This window comes from Lipotes vexillifer, unplaced genomic scaffold (genome assembly GCF_000442215.2).
Source record: "Lipotes vexillifer unplaced genomic scaffold, Lipotes_vexillifer_v1.1 scaffold330, whole genome shotgun sequence".
Lineage (NCBI taxonomy): Eukaryota > Metazoa > Chordata > Mammalia > Artiodactyla > Lipotidae > Lipotes > Lipotes vexillifer.
In genome coordinates, this window is record NW_006775627.1 from 788131 (window position 1) to 800818 (window position 12688).

Consider the following 12688-nt stretch of genomic DNA (forward strand, 5'->3'; position numbering starts at 1 on the left):
CGTTTATGACCCCCTGAACTTATTTGCTAGGCAGCCAATGCTATTCAGGAGCACATTATGATTCAGATCCATATTGGTCTGTGAAGAGTCTATAATTGATAGTTAAATCAGGTATAAGACAAAACGCTTTGTGCCATTCTCACTTGCCTACAAATATGGTTGAGAAGAGAGAGGCGGTATAGCATAGTGAGCTTTGGAGTCAGACAAGCTGGCTTAGCATTCTCTGCCACTTATCAGCAGTGTGATTTGGGGAAAGTTCCTTTCTTTCTCTAAGTCCCGATTTCCTACCATTTAAAATGGGAGTAAAAAGAGGATTGTTGACAGTGTGAAATAAGAAAATACATGTAAAAAAATATGTAAAACAGTTGGCATTAATAAGGATTCAAACACTGATGACCGCTGCTGTTATGAACTTGGCTTATCAATCACAGTGTTCAGTCATTATTGAACACCTGGGCCACACCCAGCATTATGCTTTAAGTGTGAGGGTTATTGAGGTCCCATCAAAAAGAAGGCAGCCAAGTTTGGGGATACCAACTGCTGGTTATTCACCCTGTGGACACTTCAATTTGGTACATCATTCCCACCAATATTCTGTCCATACTGACATAGCACTCCTCATGGTTTACCTCCCGGGGCAATTTACGGGGAAAAGTCTCACTGCTACTTTACAGCTAAATTTTGCTATTTACCCAAACTGGTGTTACCAGCACCCTTAGTCACCATAGACTGGAGATCACCTTCCAAGGGCAGAGTTAAAATAACAGGCAACCTCCAGAGAATGCACTTCCAAAAGATCTGCCAAACTGTTTTCAGCAATGAAACAACATGGAAAGTATGTGAACTCCCAAAGTGCCTATCTTGGACTCTCTTTTCTGGCAACAGTGTATCTTCTGGTGATTTACTAACAAATCATTGACATAATTCCTAAAAGTATAACCTCTTAATTCAGATCATTAGTCTAACCCCTTTATTTTAGACATAAGGAATGGAGCTCAGGGACATTGATTGATTTATTCAGTTCATATGGATATATGTGTATATATGCATAATACATACACACATGACACTACACAGATGTGCATACACACTCATAAATATACACTCATATATATAAAGAGAGAATAAGTTCTACAGATTATTTTGCATGTTTATCTCAAAGTCAATTCCAAGCTCCTCATTATTAATAGTGACTATAATTTGCAAGTAACAGAAACCAACATAAGATGGCCTGAGTTATGTGTAAAAACCCAAGGATCATGGAGGCTTACTAAGGTCTGCACGGAAGCTAAGAGGCAGGAAGCAACTGGAACCAGGGACTGGAATGTCTGCTGCTTTGGGCATTTCTGTATTCATCTGTTCACCCATTTACTAAGTCAGGTCATTCAACAAATATTCACTGAAGACCGATTCTGTGCCCGACGTTGAACCCTCACTGAGCAGACGTGTTCTTCAGCTCTCACAGATATTTCACTGCTCCCATTCGTGTTACAAATTTAACCATATGCAGTGACTCAACTATACAGTCCCTTAGCCCGGACCCCACCTCACTCTGGGGAGGAGGGTGGACACCCAGTGAAACAAGTCGCTCAGATCTACCTCTATGGATCAGAAAGTTGCTGGGCAGACAATCCCACAGGCTCCGCTACAAGCATGTCATCTGATCCCTTTGCACCTCTCCCTCCAAAGTACTTAAGCCAGTATTTTTTTTTAAAAAAAGTACCCAGGCACTAGCATAGCTGACCAACTACACAAAAAAAAGCACAAATTTCAGTTTAAAAAAATGGAGAAAATAAATTTCATTAATAAAATAATTTTCAATGTGGTAAATTTTTCATTCAAAATCATTCTTCCACCTGTTTTCTTTCTACGAGATTTTGTCTAAAAAACCCAAACCCGGACATATAAAGGGCTGTTACTACTTCAGTTCAACCAGGAGATTAGTGGAGCCTGTATTGTCGAGAGTCTCAACAACTTGGTAACTGCCTAGGCCGGTACTTTTCCAAATCAGGGAGAAAGCCTCCATAAAGACCCGTGCTTCTCCAAATTGATTAGTAAGCTATTTCAAAAAGTATGTTGATAATATAACAAGACTTTCGACCTTTATATTCCTTCCTCTGTGCAAGTTGACTCTTAAATTTACACATTATTATCAGGTAAAAGGAAGCCATTAACCATTATCCCAGCTCATTGAAAGAGAGGGAGATGCTGGGAGGGGAATAAATCAGGCTGGATCCATAAAGTGCTGAAGGATTCCTTGTTATGCCATCCCATCAAGTGTCTAGGACTCCCCCTTCTCTCCCGCTACCTGCCTTCTTTTTCTTTTTTTTTTTTTTTAAGAATGTCCAACTTGGGTAGTACTAACTGTATACTATTCTAAGAGATTTACATGTATTAACCACTTTAATCCTCAAAACAACCCTGTGAGGTAGGTGCTATGATCTCTATTTTGAAGTTGAGGAAACTGAGTCAGGAGAGGGCAAGTAACTCAGCCAAGGCCACAGAGGTAGGAACGGATGGAACTGGGGTTAAGACCAAGGCAGCCTGGCTCCAGAGCCTGTGCTCTTAACCCCAACTCCAAATCACCTCCCTTGCATACAGTTTATCCAAAACAAACATATAGCTGCAGCCAACTCAAACTGTGCCATGCCACTGGTAGACAGGGAAAGCCCAGACACATTTCTAACATGAACAATCCAAAGACTTCATCATTACCTGCCTTCTTTTTCTTGAGCTTACATGTGTCCTGGGGCATTGTGAGGTGAGGGTAAGTTAGAAACTAAGCAAAATTTAAGGAAATGGATAGGAATCATTTTTTCAGGGAGGACCCAAACAAGATGTTAGCTGATGGAGTGAAATCTTCAGGAGGAGCAGAAGGCAAGTACAGCTAACTGAGCCCCAGGAGCAAGGGATGCTCTTTTGGATAAAACTTAAGGCTTGTCTCCTCAGTGAGCAGACAGTGATATCCCTGCTCCTATGAGTAGGACCATATCTTGCCAGCACACACTTGGGCAAGAATATTGCAAGGTTGCCCAAGGTCCCATCTGCATAGTTATAGCCACCACCCATTGCCCCTTCTCCCTCACCCCCCTACTCATTTATACATGGTGTTTTCCTCTCTCTTCTTCTTGTCTGTCCCCAGCCTAGAACCTCTTCCTTTCCTGGAGTGAAGCCCTGTGCTTTTTTTCTGTTTCTGTTCAAGATATTTTCTTGATGCCCCAAATTCTCTTGTTCTGGCTTCTAGCCGAAGTATTTTGCTCTCTTTCATATAACTAATCTAAAAAAGAAAATCTCTTCAATATTCAGATTTTTAAAATAATAAACCTTGATGGCACATCAGACCCCAAATCTAATCAATGACGTGAACAACCAAAAAATGTCTACTTTTGCTCAAGTAGCAGGAGGAGCTTAAAATCCTAACTCGTTGAGTGAAGTTAGGAAAGAAGAACAGAACAGTTGGTTCTGAATTAAAATTGTAACAGGAATGGAATATCTACAATTCAAAAGATATTACTACAGAGTCAGAAAAGTAAAAAGTGTGCTTTGAAGAGTTCCTGTGTCATGCTGGCCTTCTTACATCAATCATTTCCCTCCTTTCATGTAGATAGATGCGTGCTGCCTGTCCTGGACTTCTGTCATCAGCAGAACAGGACCATCTGGAGTCAGAACAGATCATCAATCCTTCCACACATCCAAGTTACTTTTTTTTAATTTAACAAATATAATACAACTGAGAAGACATTGTCAAATTCCTCTGGTGGTTCTGTCTGATTTCTCTTAGGGATCCAGGACAACTCAGAGTGATGTGAGTGATGCCATGATGTCAGGGAAAAAGCCCTGCCTTAGGAGTCTGTATTAGTTTCCTGTTGCTGTAGTAACAAATCTTCACAAAGTGAGTGGCTTGAAACAACACAAATTTATTTTCTTAGACTTCTGGCTTCCAGAAGTCCAAAATGGGTCTCATATAAGGGGAGAAAATCAAGGTGGCAGTAGAGCTGTGCTTCTTCTGGAGGCTCTAGGGGAGAATTTGTTCCTCGATGCTCCCAGATTCTAGAGGCTGTACGCATTCTTTGGCCCATGGTCACATGACTGACCTCTGCTTCCATCATCATGGTCACATGACTGACCTCTGCTTCCATCATCACATCTCCTCTGACTTTTCTGTCTCCCTCTTTCTCTAATAAGGACCCTTGTGATTATATTGGGTCCACCTGGAAATGCAATATAATCTCTGCATCTCAAGGTCCTTAACTTGATCATGTCTGCAAAGCCCCTTCTGCCATGTAAGTTAACACATTCATAGGTTCTGAGGATTAGGATGTTGATATCTTGGCAGGGTGGGGGTTGGATTTCTCTGTCAGCCACATGGTCTGACATAATTGGAGGCTTTACTTCCTGGAAATCAGAAAGACTGATCTCTAGTCCATGATTAGGAATTTCAGTCAGAGGAGTGCATGGGGATTGTTGGTGTCTGGGTTTGACCTTGGCTTACTTGACTATAGTCCCAAATCCTGGCCCTGGACTATAGGGATTTACAATGAGGAGCACTGGCTTTCAGTTAGACTAACCTGGATTTTCATCTCCGCCACCTAGGAACTCTGAGAACTTGGGCAAGCCCCTTGGCCTCTCTGAGCTTCAATTGTCACCTCTCTTTTATGGGATGTTTTAGGAGAAACAAACTCAGACAGAGACTTGCCCACATGAGTGCTCTTGGGAGTAACACTGGTAAGGGAGTGAGGGAAGAAGGATTGGACTGGGATGAAGTCATAAGACAGGTTCCAGCTGGTCCCACAGGAACTCTGTTGCTGGGATGACCCTTCAGCATTGTCTCCCTGTAGGGCAGACGAGCCAGGCATTGTTACCACCTGCCATGGCTGGGACAAGGGTGAGGAGAGGGAGGCACTCGCCTCAAGGACAAAATTTAGGGGTGCCAAAAACTCAGTAACCAAGATAAATGATATTTTATTGCACTATTTTTAAAAATCTAAGTTAATGCAAAACTCCACAATGAACAAAATACTGAACAAATTGAGTAAAGACAGTATAAGTAAAAGTGCTGTGCAGGGTCACAAATGATCCTCAAGCAAAAGGATGAATCGATCATTACTGATATTGTTTTTATTTAAAATTGTGATATTTTGAGCATTATGGACTGTTTGCATTTTTGATTTTTAAAAATAGTGCATTAAAATATTATTTATCTTGATTTGAGTTTTTTGACACTCCCTTAAATCTAGCACTGAGGCCTATTCCTCACTTGCTTCACTCTCCTACTGGCCATGTGTTGTGTGCAGGCTGTCCCTCCCCTCCCTCCAGGAGCGGGGACGATCTTAGGCCAAGGATCATTCCTGGGGCTTAGCTGTAAGCTGTAAGCCATCTGCAGCCAACACTACTGGCACCTGGGGAAAGTAATACCTTGATCCTGAATAGGGTGATGGGACCTACCACAGCATCCACTGGCAGGATGATGATGCCTACCTATAAGGAGGTTGCTTTGTCATATAGTTTTTCTCTCATTGGGATAGAAAGATAGCCATGCAGCACTTGTGTGTCTACTAAAGCTAATTGTTTCAGATGCTAGTGAATGTGGTCACAGCCAAACCTTGGCCTGACCTCTTCCTTCCACCTTCCTGACAGCCAAACATGTGAGTGAAAGGTCTAGATTATTTACTTGGACCTGAGTCTGCCATTAATACTACTGTCAACATATGGCTTTGATTTATGGTTTATTAGCTTTAGTTAGAATTGCTGAGCAAATATGCTAAAGTGAAACTTTTCTATCCCATGGCCTAACTAGACCCTTATTTCCAGACAGCCTCCTTATGCTAGTGATCACAACCAAGTGGATAGGCATAACTACTTCATTGCCACAAGAAAAAAATATATAGATATCAATGATATAGATATAGGTATCAATCAAAGTGCAAGCCCTACCAAATGTGGGATCATGAATGCCCTTGGTGAATCTATCCTATACACACCATGTTCTAGAAGCTTGTTAGCCTGGCATGAAGTAAAAATATAAATTCTTTTTTTTGTTCAAAGATTACTGATTTTCAAAATGGGAAGGGGTTTATAACCCCTGGGGGTTGTGTCAGAATCCCCTGAAGAATGTGTTAAACTCCACCATCCCTTCTCAACTTCCCAATGAACTAAGAGCCATAAAAGGAGAAATCGACAGCAACACAATAATAGTGGGGGGCTTTAAGACCCCACTTTCATCAATGGACAGATCATCCAGGCAGAAAATCAATAAGAAAACACAGGCCTTAAATGACACATTAGACCAGATGGACTTAATTGATATTTATAGAGCAGTCCACCCAAAAGCAGCAGAATACATATTCTTCTCAAGTGCAAATGGAACATTCGCAAGGATTGATCACATGCTAGGCCACAAAGCGAGCCTCAGTAAATTTAAGAAAATGGAAATCACATCAAGGATCTTTTCCAACCACAGCACTATGAGATTAGAAATTAACTACAAGAAAAAAACTGTAAAAAACACAAATATGGGGAGGCTAAACAATATGCTACTAAACAACCAATGGATCACTAAAGAAATAAAAGAGGAAGTCAAAAATACCTAGAGACAAATGAAAACTAATGCACAATGATCCAAAACCTATGGGACACAGCAAAAGCAGTTCTAAGAGGGAAGTGTATAGCAATATATTCTTACCGCAGGAAACAAGAAAAAGCTCAAATAAACAACCTAACCTACACCTAAAGCAGCTATAGAAGGAAGAACAAACAAAACCTAAAGTTAGTAGAAGGAAAGAAATCATAAAGATCAGAGCAGAAATAAATGAAATAGAGTTGAAGAAAACAATATAAAAGATCAATGAAACTAAAAGATGGTTCTCTGAAAAGATAAACAAAATTGAAAAACCTTTAGCCAGACTCATCAAGAAAAAAAAGAGAGGGCTCAAATCAACAAAATTAGAAATAAAAAAGGAGAAGTTACAACAAACACCACAGAAATAAAAGGATCATATGGAACTACTACAAGCAACTATATGCCAATAAAATGGACAACCTAGAAGAAATGAACAAATTCTTAGAAAGATACAATCTCCCAATACTGAAACAGGAAGAAGTAGAAAATATGAACAGACCAATCACAAGTATTGAAATACAAACTGTGATTTTAAAACTCCCAACAAACAAAAGTCCAGGACCAGATGGCTTCACAGGCAAATTCTATCAAACATTTAGAGAAGACTTAACACCTATTCTTCTGCAACTATTCCCAAAAATTGCAGAGGAAGGAACATTCCTAAACTCATTCTAAAGGCCACCATCACCATGACACCAAAACCAGACAAAGATACCACCAAAAAAAGAAAATTACAGACCAGTATCACTGATGAACATCAGTGCAAAAATACTCAACAAAACACTGCAAAGCTATATCCAACAACACATTAAAAGGATCATACACCATAATCCAGTGGGACTGATCCCAGGGATGCAAGGATTCTTCAATATCTGCAAATCAATCAGCATGGTGCACAAAAAATTGAAGAATAAAAACCACATGATCATCTCAACAGATGCAGAAAAGCTTTTAACAAAATTCAACACTCATTTATGATAAAAACTCTCCAGAAAGTGGGCATAGAGGGAACCTACCTCAACATAATATAGGCCATATATGACAAACCTACAGCTAACATCATACACAATGGTGAAAAGCTGAAAGCATTTCCTCTAAGATCAGGAACAAGACAAGGATGTCCACTCTCACCACTTTTATTCAACATAGTTTTGGAATCCTAGACACAGCAATTAGAGAAGAAAAAGAAATAGAAGGAATCCAAAATGGAAGAGAAGAAGTAAACCCATTACTCTTTGTAGATGACATGATAGTATATATAGACAATCCTTAAGATGCTACCAGAAAACTACTAGAGCTCATCAATGAAGTTGGTAAAGTTGCAGGAGACAAAATTAATGCACAGAAATCTCTTGCATTTCTATACACTAACAATGAAAGATCAGAAAAAGAAATTAAAGAAGCAATCCCGTTTACCATCACATCAAAAAGAATAAAATACCTAGGAATAAACCTACCTAAGGAGGCAAAAATCCTGCAACTCTGAAAATTATAAGATGCTGATGAAAGAAATTGAAGATGACCCAAACAGATGGAAAGATATACCATGTTCTTGGATTGGTATAATCAATATTGTCACAATGACTATACTACCCAAGGCAATCTACAGATTCAATGCAATCCCTATTGAATTACCAATGACATTTTTCACAGAGCTAGAACAAAATATTTAAAAATTTGTATGGACACACAAAAGACCCCGAATAGCCAAAGCAATCTTCAGAAAGAAAAATGGAGCTGGAGGAATCAGGCTCCCTGACTTCAGACAATACAACAAAGCTACAGTCATCAAAACAGTATGGTACTGGCAGAAAAACAGAGATATATATAGATCAATGGAACAGGATAGAAAGCCCAGAAATACAACCATGCCCCTATGGTCAATTAATCTATGACAAAGGAGACAAGACTATACAGTGGAGAAAAGACAGTCTCTTCAGTAAATGGTGCTGGAAAAACTGTACAGCTATCTGTAAAAGAATGAAATTACGACATTCTCTAACACCATATACAAAGATAAACTCAAATGGATTAAATATCTAAGTGTAAGACTGGACACTGTAAAACTCTCAGAGGAAAACATAGGCAGAACACTCTTTGACATAATTCACAGCAATATCTTTTTGGATCCATGCCCTAGAGTAATGGAAATAAAAACAAAAATAAGCAAATGGGACCTAATTAAACTCAAAAGCTTTTGCACAGCAAAGGAAACCATAAACAAAACAAAAAGACAGCCCACAAAATGGGAGAAAATATTTGCAAATGATGCTACTGACAAGGGGTTACTCTCCAAAATCTACAAACAGCTCGTGCAGCTCAATATCAGAAAAACAAATAACTCAGTCAAAAAACAGGCAGAAGACCTAAATAGACATTTCTCCAGGGAAGACATACAGATGGCCAAGAGGCACATGAAAAGATGCTCAACATTGCTAATTATTGGAGAAATGCAAATCAAAACTACAATGAGATATCATCTCACACCAGTCAGAATGGCTGTCATCAAAAAGTCTACAAACAGTAAATGCTGGAGAGGGTGTGAAGAAAAGGGCACCCTCCTGCACTGTTGGTGGGAATGTAATTTGATACAGCCACTATAGAACAGTCTGGAGGTTCCTTAAAAAACTAAAAATAGAGCTACCATATGATCCAGCAATACCATTCCTGGGCATATATCTACAGAAAACCATGGTTCACAAGGATACATGCATCCCAATGTTCATTGCAGTGCTGTTTACAATAGCCAAGACATGGAAGCTCCTAAATGTCTGTCAACAGAAGAATGGATAAAGAAGATGTGGTACATATATAATATACAATGGACTATTACTCAGCCATTAAAAAGAACAAAACAATGCCATCTGCAGCAACATGAATGGACCTAGAAATTATCATACTAAGTGAAGTAAGTCAGATAGAGAAAGTCAAATATCATTCATCTGTGGAATTTAATTTTAAAAAGTGATACAAATGAACTTATTTACAAAACAGAAACAGACCTACAGATACTGAAAACAAACTTATGGTTACCAAACGGGAAACGTGGAGCGGGGGTATAAATCAGGTGTTTGGGATTAACATACACACACTACTATATATAAGATAGGTAACCAACAAGGACCTACTGTATAGCACAGGGAACTCTACTCAATATTCTGTGATAACCTATATGAGAAAAGAATCTGAAAAAGAATTAATATATGTATATGTATAACTGAATCACTTTGCTGTATAGCTGAAACTAACACAACACTGTTAATCAACTATACTGAAATATAAAATAAAATTTCTTTTTAAAAAACTTCCCACTGGGGCCTCCCTGGTGGTGCAGTGGTTGAGAGTCCGCCTGCCGATGCAGGGGATACGGGTTCGTGCCCCGGGCTGGGAGGATCCCACATGCCGCGTAGCGCCTGGGCCCGGGAGCCGCGGCCGCTGAGCTTGCGCGTCCGGCAACGGGAAAGGCCACGACAGTGAGAGGCCCACATAACCCAAAAAAAAAAAAAAAAAAAAAAAAAAAACTTCCCACTGGAGAGAGGTTCTAACACTTAATATTGTCTCCTACAAAAGATTTCATGATTACTTAACGAGTCACTGTCACTGACGGGAAAATAATATTTACATCAGGTGTACTGAAGCATAAAAGTAAAGAACCAGTGTTACAAACTGTTGATGCAAGTGCACATGAAACAAAACAGTGGCAAAACATTGCATAATTAACTTACATGCATAGAGGTATATGAAAAATATAACTGCAGCTTTTTCACGAGCCAAATTTCAACAACAGCTATTGAATGGTATTGAGAAAGCACATCATTTGTAGAAACAACCTTTTTTCAAGCATACTGAGGTTTTAAATTTTTATATATTAGCTGAAGGATAAAATGGTACTTTATTATATTTTAATAATTCCCCATCACATTGGGAAATGAACATTACTGACACTGCCTTTTGCTTCTTGACTTGATACTAGTTCTGTAGCTTTTTTTTTTTGCCTTCTCCTTCTTTAAATAACTATGCATCCGTACTAATGCAAACCTCACATTGATTGTGATGAAAGCAGCAACAGAATTTCTGGACACTGTGTCCTCTTCAGATAATGCACCTCTACAGTGAATCCGTTTTTCTAATTTTGTGGATCATTTAGCAAAGTGTACATCCTAAAATGTATCCTGTAAATGATTTTTCATCTGTTAGCTTATTTTATTTCCCTTAGACAATTTTCTTTGTGGTTTTAACATCTTCTGGGGTAAGGTGGTGATTCTTTATATTTAGTTTAAAAAATTCTCCCTGATTGCCTTTTAAATCCAGCAGTCACTTCTCTTTCCTCATGATAATAATTTCTTTTATGAGCTGAAAGCACTTTTTTTTTGGTGGTGGTGTTTTGCTGTACTCCTAGTTGATTATACAGTATCTTGACTGTTGCTCAGTGCATAAGTCTTTGAGGTTTCAACTATAGTGTCCAAATCATGAGCTTCTGTCACCGCCACTGACGAAAACTCCAGCTTTTCAGCTGGTCTTTGGAACAACATTATTTACTGCCTTTATTATAATGTTGTCAGACAGTTGTGTATCTAGATGATCTGATGGAGGTTACAACTCAGAATCATCCTTGGAATTCCAAAGATTTATTTTCCTCTTGTTCATTAGAAAGGAAAAAAGAAAATACACCATGAACTAAAGAGTCTGCGTGATAGTTATCTTTTTGTATTTTTCCCTCCATACCCTTCTAATTTAAACTAAGATAGTGTATAACTAAATGCCCACTCACATTTCCCATGTATTTTTTTTTAAACAACTCCTTCTATACATCAAGGGGGAGAAAATATCAATATTTTCAGAAACCTGGGAATAAGTTTGAGACCTAAAATATTAAAGGGAAGTTTCAGACAAGTTAATCTTGAAAGTATTAAATTGAAATAAATTACAAAATAAACTATGGTAACATAGATGAGTTGTTGACCTTTAATGTGGAAAATGTAAGGATGATGTTTTGAATTTAATGGACTATAGATATTTTCATTACTGTCATATTATGCTTTAATAGTGGCTTTCTACTGGACATTCTTAAATAAAGTTTTTAAAGTTACATTACATTTTTAATTGCCATTATAGTCCTTCTAATTTCTATGTATACCAGAAGAAAAAAATTAGATATACATTTATTTTTGCATGTAACATTATTGAAAAGTTTTTATGGTACTACGAAATGCATCAAGTATGGATTACTTAATTTCTGTCACAAATAGTAAACTGATTCGATTATGTTTGATAATTTTCTTCCTTGAAAATTATCACCTATCACTTGTTGGTAATCTTATCTGAGTGTAGCTCAGAAATATGCCTAAATGCTTTGTCACTTTTAAAGAAATGGGGTTCTTTTGGGGGTGGGGGAACTATGTATTACATGTAAATTTGTGATACAATATTTGTGGCTTGTGAGTGTAATGAATATGTTAGATTTACACAAAAATATTGTCTTAGTATGACATCAGAGTTGACTGTACATTATTATTTAATAACATTAAAGAAATGAAGGTAGGAATTAGAAGATAATCTTGCAGCATTTTTCATTCCTTTCAGAAAAATAACCTGTGAACCCTTGAAAAAGGATCTTCCATTAATACTGGTTTAGGACATTACTGGATTAGAAGAGAGTGATTGTAGCAGCCCAGCATATTGCAGTTTATGTTTTTCAGACTTTGTGTCACTCTCCTGTTTCCCCTCTGACTGTGCTTACACAGTGAGAACCACTCGCAGAGGCATTCAGTGGTCCTCATGCTGTTCAGATGGTCATTTGAACGGGCAGTGCATGATGTGGTGCAGAGCCCAGACCACTCAACCCTTCCTCAACTCTAATAGTTGCACTTCTGCAAAGAGGGATGGTGTCTGTTGCTTAAGGGAGACTAAGTTGGGGGCATTCAGACAAATGCAGAAATGGTTTCACCACTGAGCTTCTGTAACCAGCCTGGGTAGTCAGTTCTATCTTCTTTCATAGTGACTAACTGGGGCCAAATGGTAATTACTATTATTTTTCTTTCATTCTTAAAAATGAGATAAAAATGTTTA